Raw genomic sequence first — 12,994 nt, forward strand, 5'->3', positions numbered from 1 at the left:
CTCTCCGCTGTCGCGGCCTCTGCCTGGACCTTGGCAGCCGCGTCGGCTCGCGCCTCCGCCGACTTCTCCTTCGCCTCCCGAGCCGCCCTCCGCTCACTGCAAGAAATATGTCAACTAGTGATCTTCTGTCAGTGACCCTGGAAGAATTGGTCATAGATCTATGACCATTTCAGACCAATTGGTCAAAAGCTGTTCGGGGGGCTCCAAACCCTAAACCATTGCGACCATTTTGGTCAGAAAGGTCATAATTTCCTTACACGAAATGGTCATAAAGCAAACAGCGCTAGTCCGCTACCTTATTTCTAGTTGTTAACGACCAATATAGATGGTCATAGCCTTGTAAATTGTGGTGGGTTTCTATGACTAGGCGCCACCTCATCAGTTTTGCCTATGTGTCATGTCCATGTGGCAGTTTTTGCCCTAGGTTGTGAGGCAACCTATATTTCTGTCATTCCCAAAATTCCCAAAAAATCTCATAAATTCTTTGGGTCATATCTTCGTCAAATATGTAAAAACCTTCCTTGCCTAGTTCAAAAATAATTCAAAAATATACATTTTCCTATTATGTTCAGAACAACAGTTTGTGAAGGAAGTTCCACTTTGGCATGTCCAAATAGTATCCATTTTCTACAGTGCTTTCCTATGCCCAAATAACCATCCTCCACCAAATGCTAGCCCAATCCATTCATTATTTTGAGCCGAGCTTCAACATTCGTATTTATGTCCAGTGTGGTAGTTTGCAAAGCAAGTACCACCTAGGCTCCTCCTTTTGAGCTGAAAATTTGTGAAGACGGTCTTCTTAGTAACTGATCATCCTCAGCCAAAACTCACGCCCATTAGCCATGTACATTTCCCGTACCGCTAATCAAACACTTGGCTGTTAATTCATGTTTGAGCATCCATCGGTCTCCTCGTGAGAATCTTATGTTGTAATTTTCTTCCTAGCACCTACCTGGGGAGTTCCCAACCCACTAGACATGTCTAGGCTGCCCAGAACACATGGCAACGCCACGGTCACGCGGTGACCACGCGGCGGGCATGCGAGTTTACGCGCTCTAGAGTTGGGGGCCTCGGCCACCGCCCAAACCTCGACGTATCGCCACCAAACCATGTATTTATGATTAAATAGGTACTTATGTAACTATAAATGATTTTTGGAAAAAATAAATAGTAAACTATGAGGCAGCTGTAGTTCAAATTTGACCCGCTTCCTACTGAATCAGCGGGAATTTGTCTTTTTCACCAGAGGTGGATAAAAACTTTTTACACCCAACCATTTTGTCAATTGTGCATTAAATATGGCCTAGTATTTTAAAAAAATGATTTGGTCCAATTTTGCAACAATTATTTGGGAGGTCCTTCACAAAAAAACCTCCTTTTGGGCACTCGGAAAATGGAAAATGGTTCTTTCTTCCAAAGAAAAAGAAAACTTCCTTAGACAACATTGTTTGCCATTCCAATATGCACCCGTGCACAATATGAGATCATTTAAACAAACTATGCCATGAATGTGGCCATAAGATTGATCATTTGGCTTGAAAGCCATTGATCTCCACACGTGATAGCTCGTTTCTAAGAACATTTTTTTAAAATAATTTCCGTATTACAAGTTTATTATTTTTCCTGGGAACTTGGCCACATATAATGACACAATGCGAAGGTTTCCCAATTTTTTGATTTTTTTTGAATATTTTATGCCCGTTTCAAAATGCGGTCAAAACGGCGGGAATGATCGTTCCTAGCTAGTGGTTGAATCTTGGATTTTTTTTGGTGTTTCTCTGATTAAATAGATACTTATGTACCTATAAATGATTTTTGGAAAAAATAAAGAGCAAACTACGAGGTAGCTACAGTTCAAATTTGACCCGCTTCCTACTAAATCAGCGGGAATTTGTCTTTTTCACCAGAGGTGGATAAAAACTTTTTACACCCAACCATTTGTTCAATTGTGCATTAAATATGGCCTAGTATTTTAGAAAAATGATTTGGTCCAATTTTGCAACAATTATTTGGGAGGTCCTTCACATAAAAACCTCCTTTTGGGCACTCGAAAGATGGTAAATGGTTCTTTCGTCCAAAGAAAAAAGAAAACTTTCTTAGGCAACATTGTTTGCCATTCCAATATGCACCCTTGTGCACAATATGAGATCATTTGAACAAACTATGTCATGAATGTGGCCATAAGATTGATCACTTGACTTGAAAGCCATTGATCTCCACACGTGATAGCTCGTTTCTGAGAACATTTTTTTAAATAATTGTCGTATTACAATTTTATTATTTTTCCTGGGAACTTGTCCACATATAATGACACAATGCGAAGGTTTCACAATTTTTTGATTTTTTTTGAATTTTTTATGCCTGTTTCAAAATGCGGTCAAAACGGCAGGAATGACCGTTCCTAGCTAGTGGTTGAATCTTGGAATTTTTTGGTGTTTCTCTGATTAAATAGATACTTATGTACCTATAAATGATTTTTGGAAAAAATAAAGAGCAAACTACGAGGTAGCTACAGTTCAAATTTGACCCGCTTCCAACTGAATCGGCGGAAATTTGTCTTTTTCATGAGAGGTGGATTAAAACTTTTTACACCCAACAATTTTGTCAATTGTGCATTAAATATGTTCTAGTATTTTAGAAAATTTATTTGGTACAATTTTGTAACAAATATATGGTAGGTCCTTCACAGAAAAACCTCATTTTGGGCACTCGAAAAATGGAAAATGAATTTTCCGTGCAAAGACAATGAAAACTCCCTTAGGCAACATTGTTTGGAATTGAAAAATGCACCCTTGTGCACAATATGAGATCATTTGAACAAACTATGCCATGAATGTGGCCATAAGATTGATCATTTGGCTTGAAAGCCATGAATCTTCACGCATGATAGCTCATTTCTGAGAACACTTTTTAAAAATAATTGGCTTATTACAAGTTTATCATTTTTCCTGGAAACTTGGTCACATATGATGACACAATGCGAAGGTTTTCCAATTTTTGATTTTTTTTAATTTTTTATGCCCGTTTCAAAAATGCGGTCAAAACGGCGGGCTTGACCGTTCCTAGCTAGTTGTTGAATCTTGGAAACCTTTTGGTGTTTCTATGATTAAATAGACAGTTATGTACCTAGAAATGATTTTTGGAAAAAATAAAGAGCAAACTATGAGGCAGCTACAATTCAAATTTGACCCGCTTCCTTCTGAATCGGCGGAAATTTGTCTTTTTCACGAGTGGTGGATTAAAACTTTTTACACCCAACCATTTTGTCAATTGTGCATTAAATATGTTCTAGTATTTTAGAAAATTGATTCGATACAATTTTGCAACAAATATATGATAGGTCCTTCACAAAAAAACTTAGTTTGGGCACTCGAAAAATGGAAAATGAATTTTCCGTGCAAAGAAAATGAAAACTCCCTTAGACAATATTGTTTGAAATTCTAAGATGCACCATTTTGCACAATATGAGATCATTTTAACAAACTATGCAAAAAAACAATCTTTGACACTCGAAAAATAGGAAATGTTTTTTTAAAGAAACTTATCTTTAATCAATCACGACCAATTTAGATGGTCTTTAGATGGTCATAAGGTCTTTAAGTTGATTGTTGCGTTCTGATTGGTCCAAGGGCAGCTCAGGCGGATCATGCATCAACCACCGTCCGATCGTCCCGGATCCAACGACAGCCATCGCCCCTCGCTGTCTCACCTGCTTAACCCTAACACAACCCTTCCATCTCCCTCCCTCAGATCTCCTATGCAGCCATAGCCGCCTCCCCCAACCAACTCCCTCCCTTAGATCTCGATTCGCCGCCGGCCCCAACCACCCCCCACCGCCACCGTAGACGAGGTCGAGGCTGACCCAAGATCGAGTCCATGCCCAGACTCGTGATGGGCATAGCGGGGATGGGATCCCATCCCATCCCGCTCCTCCTCCTCCTCCTCTCAGACTCCACTGATTCCTCCCCAAATCCAGCCGCCCGGCGCCCGCCGAACTCCTCTTCCCCAACCCCACCGCCACCGGCGACCTCGTCTCCACAGCCCCACCGGCGACCTCGTCTCCACAGCCCCACCGGCGACCTCCCTCCCTCCCTCCCTTCGTCGAGGGAGCCCGAAACCCTAGCCCCTTTCTTCCCGCGCGGACGGGGCGACAGAGATGGCCAAGGATGCCGCAGATCCGGCAATGACGATGCCGGAATCCGCACCCAACCGCGGTGGCTGCTGCACCAGCATCACGAGACGGCGATAGGGGGTCCCTAGCCCTTGACGACGGCGAGGTACGAGATGGGCTGCAGCACCTAGACACCCAGGTACGCCCTCCTCCTTCCTTCCACATCTCATGTGCCTGCAGATTCTCCTCTCCTCTCATCTCATGTGCCACTGCTTGTTTGCTTCTTTCCGTGGGCACTGGGCAGACTCGACCTTTTCTTTCTCTCTGCGCCCGGCCACGGCCACGGCAATGGCAACGGCAAGGGGAACCCGACCGGTGATGCGTTCGTTCGCAGCCTCACAATGTTGTAAGCAGCCCCCCTTTCTGAAAAATTTCCTGCAATTTTCTTTTCTAAGATTCAGTACTCTGCTAATTTTGATGGTTTGTTGCGTTCTCCTAAGTAATATGCAGCAGCTTACTGAAGACAAACTTCCTCAAGAGGTCCGCGTATTGCTCGATGACGCTGTTGTTGCAGCATCGTCCTCCTCGACCACAACTACCGCGCCCGCGTCTCTGACTTGGGCACCGCCAAGGTCCACCACAACTGCAGAAACATCCTCCTCGACCACATCCATGCGGGGCAGAAGGAGTGAACTGCTACTTGTATCTAGAATGGAGCTCTCGCTTTAGGTTAATCTTGAATTCTTCATGCATTTACTTTCAGAAAGCATGTGCAGTTCTTCATAGTAGTATTTCTACCTGAAACTCAATCTGTGCTTTACCCCTAATGTTTGCTTGTTGGCAATTTGCCACTGCCCATCATGTTCTGAATGGCACGCATGGTGCTCACAACGATTTACACTGCACATTTTGATTCTGATAAGCATCAGTTTAGACATATCAGGGCCATTTGGTCAGCCTCTAACAAAGCTACTCTGAAACCCTTCTCTTTGAAATGGGTTGCTCCTGCTATGCTATGCCACAGTAATAACTTGCATAGCTATGCCACATCCTGCACTTCGACACTTAATCCTGGATAAGCACACAACTCATGTATTTAATTCTAGTACTTTTCATCATTGCACATTACTTCACATGTACTACTTGTATAATTGATAGCTCACGGCGTTCTCTGATTGCATGCTGCTTTTTTTAGTGGATGAACTAGTCTGTAATAATTTTCTAAAAAACTAATACTCGATGATTACAAGCAGGAGTAGTCCCTATTTTTGCGTTACTCACTTTTCTTGAAAGTTGCATACACGTTTTTTTAATTCAGATGTGTGTATCACTGGATATGCACTCCTAGTACAGCACAGATTAGTAAACACTTGGTCAGGAGTATGTTATACTTTTTAATTCAGAGGTGTTTTCACTTTTTGGTGCTGAGAATAGTAGCAAGTAGCGTCACCTGAGATGGAATTCTTGCTTCAAGGGTGAATGCTTGTCATTTTCTGCAGAATGCTAACACGAGTGCTACTTGAATCCTTAGAGTTGGTTTTTATTTCAGTACATCTAGTATCAAATATGGTATTTGTCATAACTAAGGAATTAGGAGCCAATTACCTTGCCCTTCTTGCTGTTTCTTGAGAGTCGGGTCACTTGCAGAATTGTTCTTTGGATAGATAGGCTTGTGAAGGAGCCAATTACCTTGCCCTTCTTACTGTTTCTTAAGAGTCAAGTCACTTGCAGAATTGTTCTTTAGATAGGCTTGTGAAGGATAGGGAAGCACCTTACCTATCATTGAACCCATCTATACTCACTTCAGCTGCAACTCTGTGTTTAATTCCGTGCCTGGGATTACTAATTGAGTCGTTCTACTACATCCTGTGATGAACTAAAGAAGATGATTTCTTTTTTTGCAGATAGCATGCAAGAATTTCCCTCACTCGCGTCATTTATGTTCCGAATTGCCCTTCAGCACCACTACTCACTCGAAGAATTGTGTAATGGCAAGTCACAAGCATTGTCACCCCCTGTACATGATTCTGTTTTTCATATGATTGCAATAGCAGAGTTCGCAACTGTGTGTTTGTAATGCGGCTCGTTGCTATTCTCTTTTTCATATGCAGTGCTAATGTTATGTGTGTGATGCTCCAGGTCCATGCAAGCACTGGGGCAAAGGGTTCTGTCAAGCAGGTCTCTGTGGTAAGCGTCTCAGTTCCGCCTCTGTCTGCTCGTTCGAACTGGTGGTTTTGCGAGATGGGTTTGCTTGTGGATTCTTGTTTTGGTAGTAGTTTTCTTTGCTATGAGTAAAATGCTGGTACTTTGCTTGCCATGTCTGGTTCTTGTTTTGGTAGTAGTTTGCTTTGCTTATCCAGTAGTATCAGTCAATTGGCCAGCCTGTAGCAGCTTGCAAAGAAAATTAGACCAGCTATCCATTTCTTGCCTGAATGCATTCTTTAAATGAGATGATGTGCTAGAGGCATGCTACTATATTGCCTTGCTGTAAACAAGATGGTGTTTATTGTATTGTCTTTCATGCACATTTGGTGTATTATCTGCCGACCTGCTGGTGTCATGTGTACTGTAATTCAAGAACTATCTTCACTATTTCTCCCTGCTGCATTGTCTCCCCCGTTCTCCTTCTATCTTAGTCTTGATATAACTCTGCAGTTTACTAGAATCTGCAGTTCCTTTCAAAAGTATATGCAAAGTTTGTGTGTGTGTATTCAGTGAGCAAATCTGTAGTAATTACTGAATATACTATCTGCTTTCTTTTAGTGGCTATTTTCTGCTCAGTTCTCTTTTGACATATAGTTTGTTCTCTTTGAATGTGCAGATGGTATGATGTGATGCTTATCTTTTTTCGTTGCTGGAACCTGGATGTCATATGTTATGTGATTTGAGCCATATGGCATATTGTAATCTTTTTATTTCTGGTTTTATGTACGATGTCATGAAGATGTACGTTTGAAATGTTGTTTTGACGGCAAAATTGGATTCATGTGTACATTTTGCTTTGACGACAAAATTATGAAATTTCTCAACAATATGTATGCGGGTTAAATATATGTTTTCCAATTTTCTATGCTTAAAGTTGTACTGTGCATGAAAAGGCTATAGCCCAACTGATGATGTTGTGGAATTGTTTATTTTATTTTAAATAGCGAAAATAATAATAATTCTGGTGAAAGTTGTAGAAACAAAAAGAAAAGGCCAACAAAAAAAGAATTTTACTAGAAAAAGGAAAGGGCCCAGAAAAGAAAAAGGCCATAAAATTTGGCTTGGCCCATTTAGTTGACCATGGAAAAAAACACAAATAGGCTGAATTGTTGGGCTAGGCCCATGTAGAAAATCGAATTGGACTGGGCTGATTCTTGTGCCACATCAGATTGCCACGTCGGATGCCTACATGGCCTGAGGAGGCTGCTAGTGACCAAAACAAAACAATAGGCATATTTTGGTCGTAAACGTCTACGACCTTCTCACAGAGAAGGTCGTTAATTTCAGTTTACAACCGCCAGCTTTTGACCTTCTATTTTTGGTCACAAAAAGGTCGCAAATGAAAAACAATGACCTTTCAGTGACCAATAGTCAAGGTCACAAGTTGACATATTTCTTGTAGTGGCTCCTCTGCCTCCCGCTCCTACCGCGCCTCCCGCGCGTTCCACTCCGTCACCTCTAGGAGATCTGCACGGGGATCCACACAGCGGGAGCTTGAAGACCCTCCCACGGCTCCGACTATGGAGGCGGCAGGGACCCGCCCGAGGGAAACAGGGGCCCTGTTTGATAAGTAAAGAAGGAGGCTTAGAAGAATATCAACCGAAGAAGAAAAAGAAAGGCGTAAGAAAAACAACACTTACGCTGAAACCGCCTGTGGCTGCTTCACCACCTTGCGGAAGCGGGCCGCCTTCGCGGCCGCTTCGTCCCGCTTGGTCGCCGCCGCGGTACTGTTGGGCTTCTTTGGCCGACTACCGAAGTGGGTCGACGCGGCCCAACGTTTCTGCGCGCCACCATGAGCAGCCGGCGCGGCCGATGGGACCGCGCCTTGATGATCGGGCGCCGGTCGGCGGCGCGGAATGACTTCGGCCTCGTTATCATCCGGCCAGTCCTCGAAGGCGGCCCCGAGCCCAGAGCCGCCTGCCTCGCTGCCTTCCCCTGCGGCGTCATCTTCCATGGCGGCCGCCCCCAGGTCCGGGTCGTCAACGTCATCCATCGTGCGGTCGAGGAGGAACTGGCGTTCCACCCCCGCAGCCCCGGCTGCCAGCGGAAGCATGGGATTCTGCCAAAAAACAAGCCGACTGGTCAGGAGTCGGCCATCATGAACCCGGCAACAAGAAAAGAAGAAAGGAAGAGAAACTTACCGTAGGCGGAGGATTGGCGCGAGAGTACGGCTCCTTGCCGTACCGCCACTCCTCGGTGAGCTTGCAGTTGGAAATATAGGTCACCATGTAAGACACCTTGGCGTGAGGCATCTCCTTGGTGCTTAGCCGTCACGGGTCGAAGCGGCCGCTCATCTGACAAATCATATGAGGTCGGCCCTGGAGCGGGAGCACCCGGCGCTCCACGAAGGCGGCCACCAGGTCGGCCCCGGTCAGACCCTCCGACTGGATCATCACCCGGAGCCGTGCAACAGAGGCGGCCCCACCCTGAGACAGTGACCTGGCCCGGTAGGACCATGAGGGCTGCCTCCTAGCCGGCGGGCCGGCTATGTAAGCCGGCAAATTGACGAAGTCGCCTTGCGGAGCGATGTTCTTCACATAAAAGTAAGATTTCTGCCAGAGCTTCACCGATTGGATAAGCGGGATGGCCGAAAACGGATTGTTGTCGCTCGTCCTCCGCATGGCGATGAAGGCGCCGCATGGGGCAGGCACGCCCGCGACGACAGTGCCAAGCTTGCACTGGAAGAATTCCCCCCAGAGTTCGAGGGTGGGAAGGACTCCAAGAAAGCCCTCGCACAGGGCGACGAAGGCCGACAGCAGCATCACCGTGTTTGGAGTGAGGTGATGCGGCTGGAGATGATAAAACTCAAGGAAGGAGCGGAAGAACCCGCTCGCCGGCAGGCCGAAGCCGCGCAGGCAGTGCGAGCGGAAGATTACCCGCTTGTCCTCCTCCGGTGCCAGCAAGATCTCCCTCTCCGGTGCAAGACGGACCCGCACGTAGTTCACGCCTGGCAGCCGCCGCGTTCGGCGGAGGAAGTCGACGTGGTCGTCATGGACGTTGGAGCCATCCCAGGAGCTCGACAGCGCCATGGGGACGGCGCGGCAACGAGAAAGTTGCGGCGGTGGAGAGGCGCGTGGCCCTGTCACGATAGAGCAACGGCGAGCCAAAAAGGTTGGCGGAAGAGCCGGGCGGCGGCAGGAAGCTGTGGCGACGGAGAGTGAGAAGAAGAAGGAAGGGGCAGAGCTAGGGCGAGCGTGCGAGCGTCTGCCACTCCCCTCCTAAGCCGAGGAGGCAGGGCGTGGGGGGACGTGGGATTAACTGCGCCCACTCCCCCATGCCCCGTGATTATTGCGCCTTCACGGCGTGCGGTAACCGCCGCTGGGAGGCGCGCGGTCCATCCGGGCCGCAGAAGATCCATGCATGGGTCGAGGCTCGGTAGTGGCGGGCCCCGGACTGCGGCGGCGTCCCGTCACGCGCGTGGGCTAGCAGGCCCTTCCAGCCGTAGGGTGCCACATGGCGCGCAGGCGACGAGCGGTCAACTCGCAGCCTGACTCGCACGCCGCCTGGTTCCCGCCTTCGAGCTTCGAAACCTCCAGAAGACGGCGCATCTAATCAAAGTCGGCTCCCAGTTTCCGACTCCTCAAGATAGGAAGCTGATTGAGCTTCTCGTCTTTTTTCTGCCTCGGAGCCCAACCAGCTTCGGGGACTACTGTCGGAGTAAATGACCACAGGGAGCCTAGTCGGCTCCCCCTGGCTCTTCAAAAAAATTATAGGCCGAACGAGCCTTCAAGCATCCAAGACGTGGGGCCGCCTTCCCCCAGCTGGGTACCTCTCAGGTCGGCTGCACGAAGGCGGCCTAGCCCTAAAAATCCCCATGAAGAAAACCACGAGAGGGTCGGCTCCAAGAAGCCGGCCACGAGAAGGCCGACTCCAAGAAGCCGCCCCCCCAGCCGGCGGCCGAGATCGTGCCCTCAGAGTCTGCACCCACATAACGGCAATGAGACGGGGCGTGCCTACAGTGAAGCCTGCCACCCCCGAATCCCGGAACGCGCCTGGCCACAGTGCGTCGTACGGGGCGGCCATCACCCGTCCGGCGCGGCACTGTTGCCATGTTGACCATGACGTCACCCACGGCGAGCTGTCAGTACGACCCGTGGGTGGCGGGCCCCCTCAGTCAGGGAGACGCCTAAAGGCGGCCAGGCCTCTCCCAGTCGCCCCGGGGTATGGCCGACTCCCAATAGCCGGCTAGTTCACTCCCTCGAAGGAGGCGCCTCATTAAGGAGATAAGACGAGGTAAGGCTACAGCGATAAGCCGCCCAGCGGCAGCACTGTAGCCATGCTTACCACGACAAAGCCCTCGTCACCAAAGGCGAGGCAACATTAACCAGCCTCCGACAAGACCCTCGAGCGGTGGGACCGGCCTGTCAACCAGAAGGCCGGCAGCCGGCGGGGTCCACCAGTCGGCGGGCCCCATCGGTCGGTGAAGAAGCCAGCAAGCGTAGACACAGACAGCTGGGGCCCACGCCCAGCCGGATTACCATTGTACCCCTAGGGGTAGGCCTATATAAACCCCCCAGGGCACCCATGCAGGGGGATCCTTTTTCAGTAGTTCTAGAGACCACATCGAGAGGAGAGGCAGGCTAGCCTTGCCCTTCTTCATCCTTTCACCAAACAGCTCAAGGAACCTCTTGTAGCTACTTGTTGATCTAGTGACCATGCGGAGACCCCGCAGAGCAGCAGTAGGGGTGTTATCTCCACGAGAGCCCTGAAGCTGGGTAAGATCCGCCGGCGTGCATGTCTTCGCCTTATCCCGTTTCCAGGCACCGACGATGTTTTATTGGCTCCCACAATGATAAGCCACCCGTTGGCATATGTCGCACCAACCACCCGACAGGGTTGCTCCTCTCCTCCGGTCGCTGGGAAGGCTCGATCGGGATTGGGCGAGTGTATAAATCGGACTGGAATTGATGCGGTCTCGATCCCATCCCTCGCCCCGTCTTCAATGGATGGAATCGACCGCACCGGCTGCTCCTCTCCTCCGGCCCCTGGGATCGACCGGCGATCTTGTTCCCCTCAGGCTCGATCGGATCGGGATTGGGTGAGTGGATAAACAGGACTGGATTCAAGAGTGGATGGACCGGTCGCTCGTAGGCCTACCTCCATTTGGGCTGTCGGCTGGCCTAAGGCCCAATGCAGCAGAAGCGTCCGTTTCGGCTTGTGGAGCAACAGCCCACAGGACAGCTGGGCCAGATTAGCCACACCGTGAAACAGATTGCTTTAAACATTAAATCTAACGGACATGAACTCCCAGATCAATCAAACGGACGGCCGAAAACCCAAATAGCTGTGAGGGCAGGGATTATGTATGGTTATAATCGTTACTAGATCATGGATGGCGCGCGTTGCTGCGCCCATCCATTTCTTCGATATAATGATAGGAATTATGTAAACATGTGGTCACATGAAAGATGGAGTTTAGTTTGCATGAACATGTTCCTTGAGGGTGTTCTGTGTTTCATAAGTCATTTCAAAATGTTTGAAACAAAAATGCTAAAGCATTGAAACTGGATATCAATACCAGGTACAATACTAAGACTACTTATGCCCACCAGATGAAGGCACTTGAAGAAAGAGAAGTAGAAACATCATTAGAGGTCTTGGCTCAAACCCACTTCATCGTCCTAAGAAAGAAAAGTTAGGACATCAGCCAAATATTATAGAGTTTCAAACATCACAAGTGACATATGATATAAAAACAAATATAACAATAATGCTTCACTGATAAAAAATATGAAAATTAAATAGTTGAGATTCATTTCACGGGGTATTGAATAGTTTGAGAAAACTTTAAGGGAGAGAACAGAGATATTCCAGTGATGCTTCTTCTTTCCATGACGTTATTTCCAAAGGATTTTATCGACCCACAAAATAGTAATCCCACGGTAACTTATATGGCATCCCAAGAACAAAATAATCTATGAATGCCAATGATAGAATGAACTATGCTAGACCTGAATGAGAAAACTATGAATTAACTACATCAACTCCAAAATTAAAAAATATGCAAAGAAAGTCATTCATATATTCATTCAGTGACAATCATTTGCAGCCTAGTCGGACTTACGTCAAACAACTTGCGTACACAAATTTAAAAGCTGCAAAAATTGAACTGCAGCGGCACAAATTGTTGAATATAAATCTGAATGGCTATCGGTTCAATATGAAGTGGGAAATCCTTTCTGTCAATGCCCTTCAAAATTCTTAAGATTAAGTGAATTACATTAGAAAAAATAGGATACGGGAATTTATGTACCTTGCTATGCTGATGCTAAAGATAGATGAGATGCCTCGTTTGATGACTTCCCAAGGGTTTCCAAGGGCGGAGACCAATCATGATGTAGTTTGTGAGATATATATTAAGGTCACCATACATGTTCAGCAACGGAGTTTCAACAGGCGGCGAGCTCATCGACTGCGCTCAGTGCTCGCGGTGTGCAGCCTGCGCTTGTTGTTGGCCTAATAGTAAAAGACCTTACCAAAGAAGAGAAAAAACTTTATAGAACGGAGATGTAGCTCACACCTAATAACTAAGGTATGTGTCGGCCTTGCCACTCTCCTACAGACTACATTATATAGTGGTCAAGAAATTCATCTTCGATTAGCACTTCATGTTAACTAACCTGATTGCCATTGCAAATAGTCAACCCATCAATATCTCTTCCAATAAAATTCCAGAAC

This window comes from Triticum urartu, chromosome 3A (assembly GCF_056163025.1).
Source record: "Triticum urartu cultivar PI428250 chromosome 3A, HENAU_Tu73, whole genome shotgun sequence".
Taxonomy (NCBI): Eukaryota; Viridiplantae; Streptophyta; class Magnoliopsida; order Poales; family Poaceae; genus Triticum; species Triticum urartu.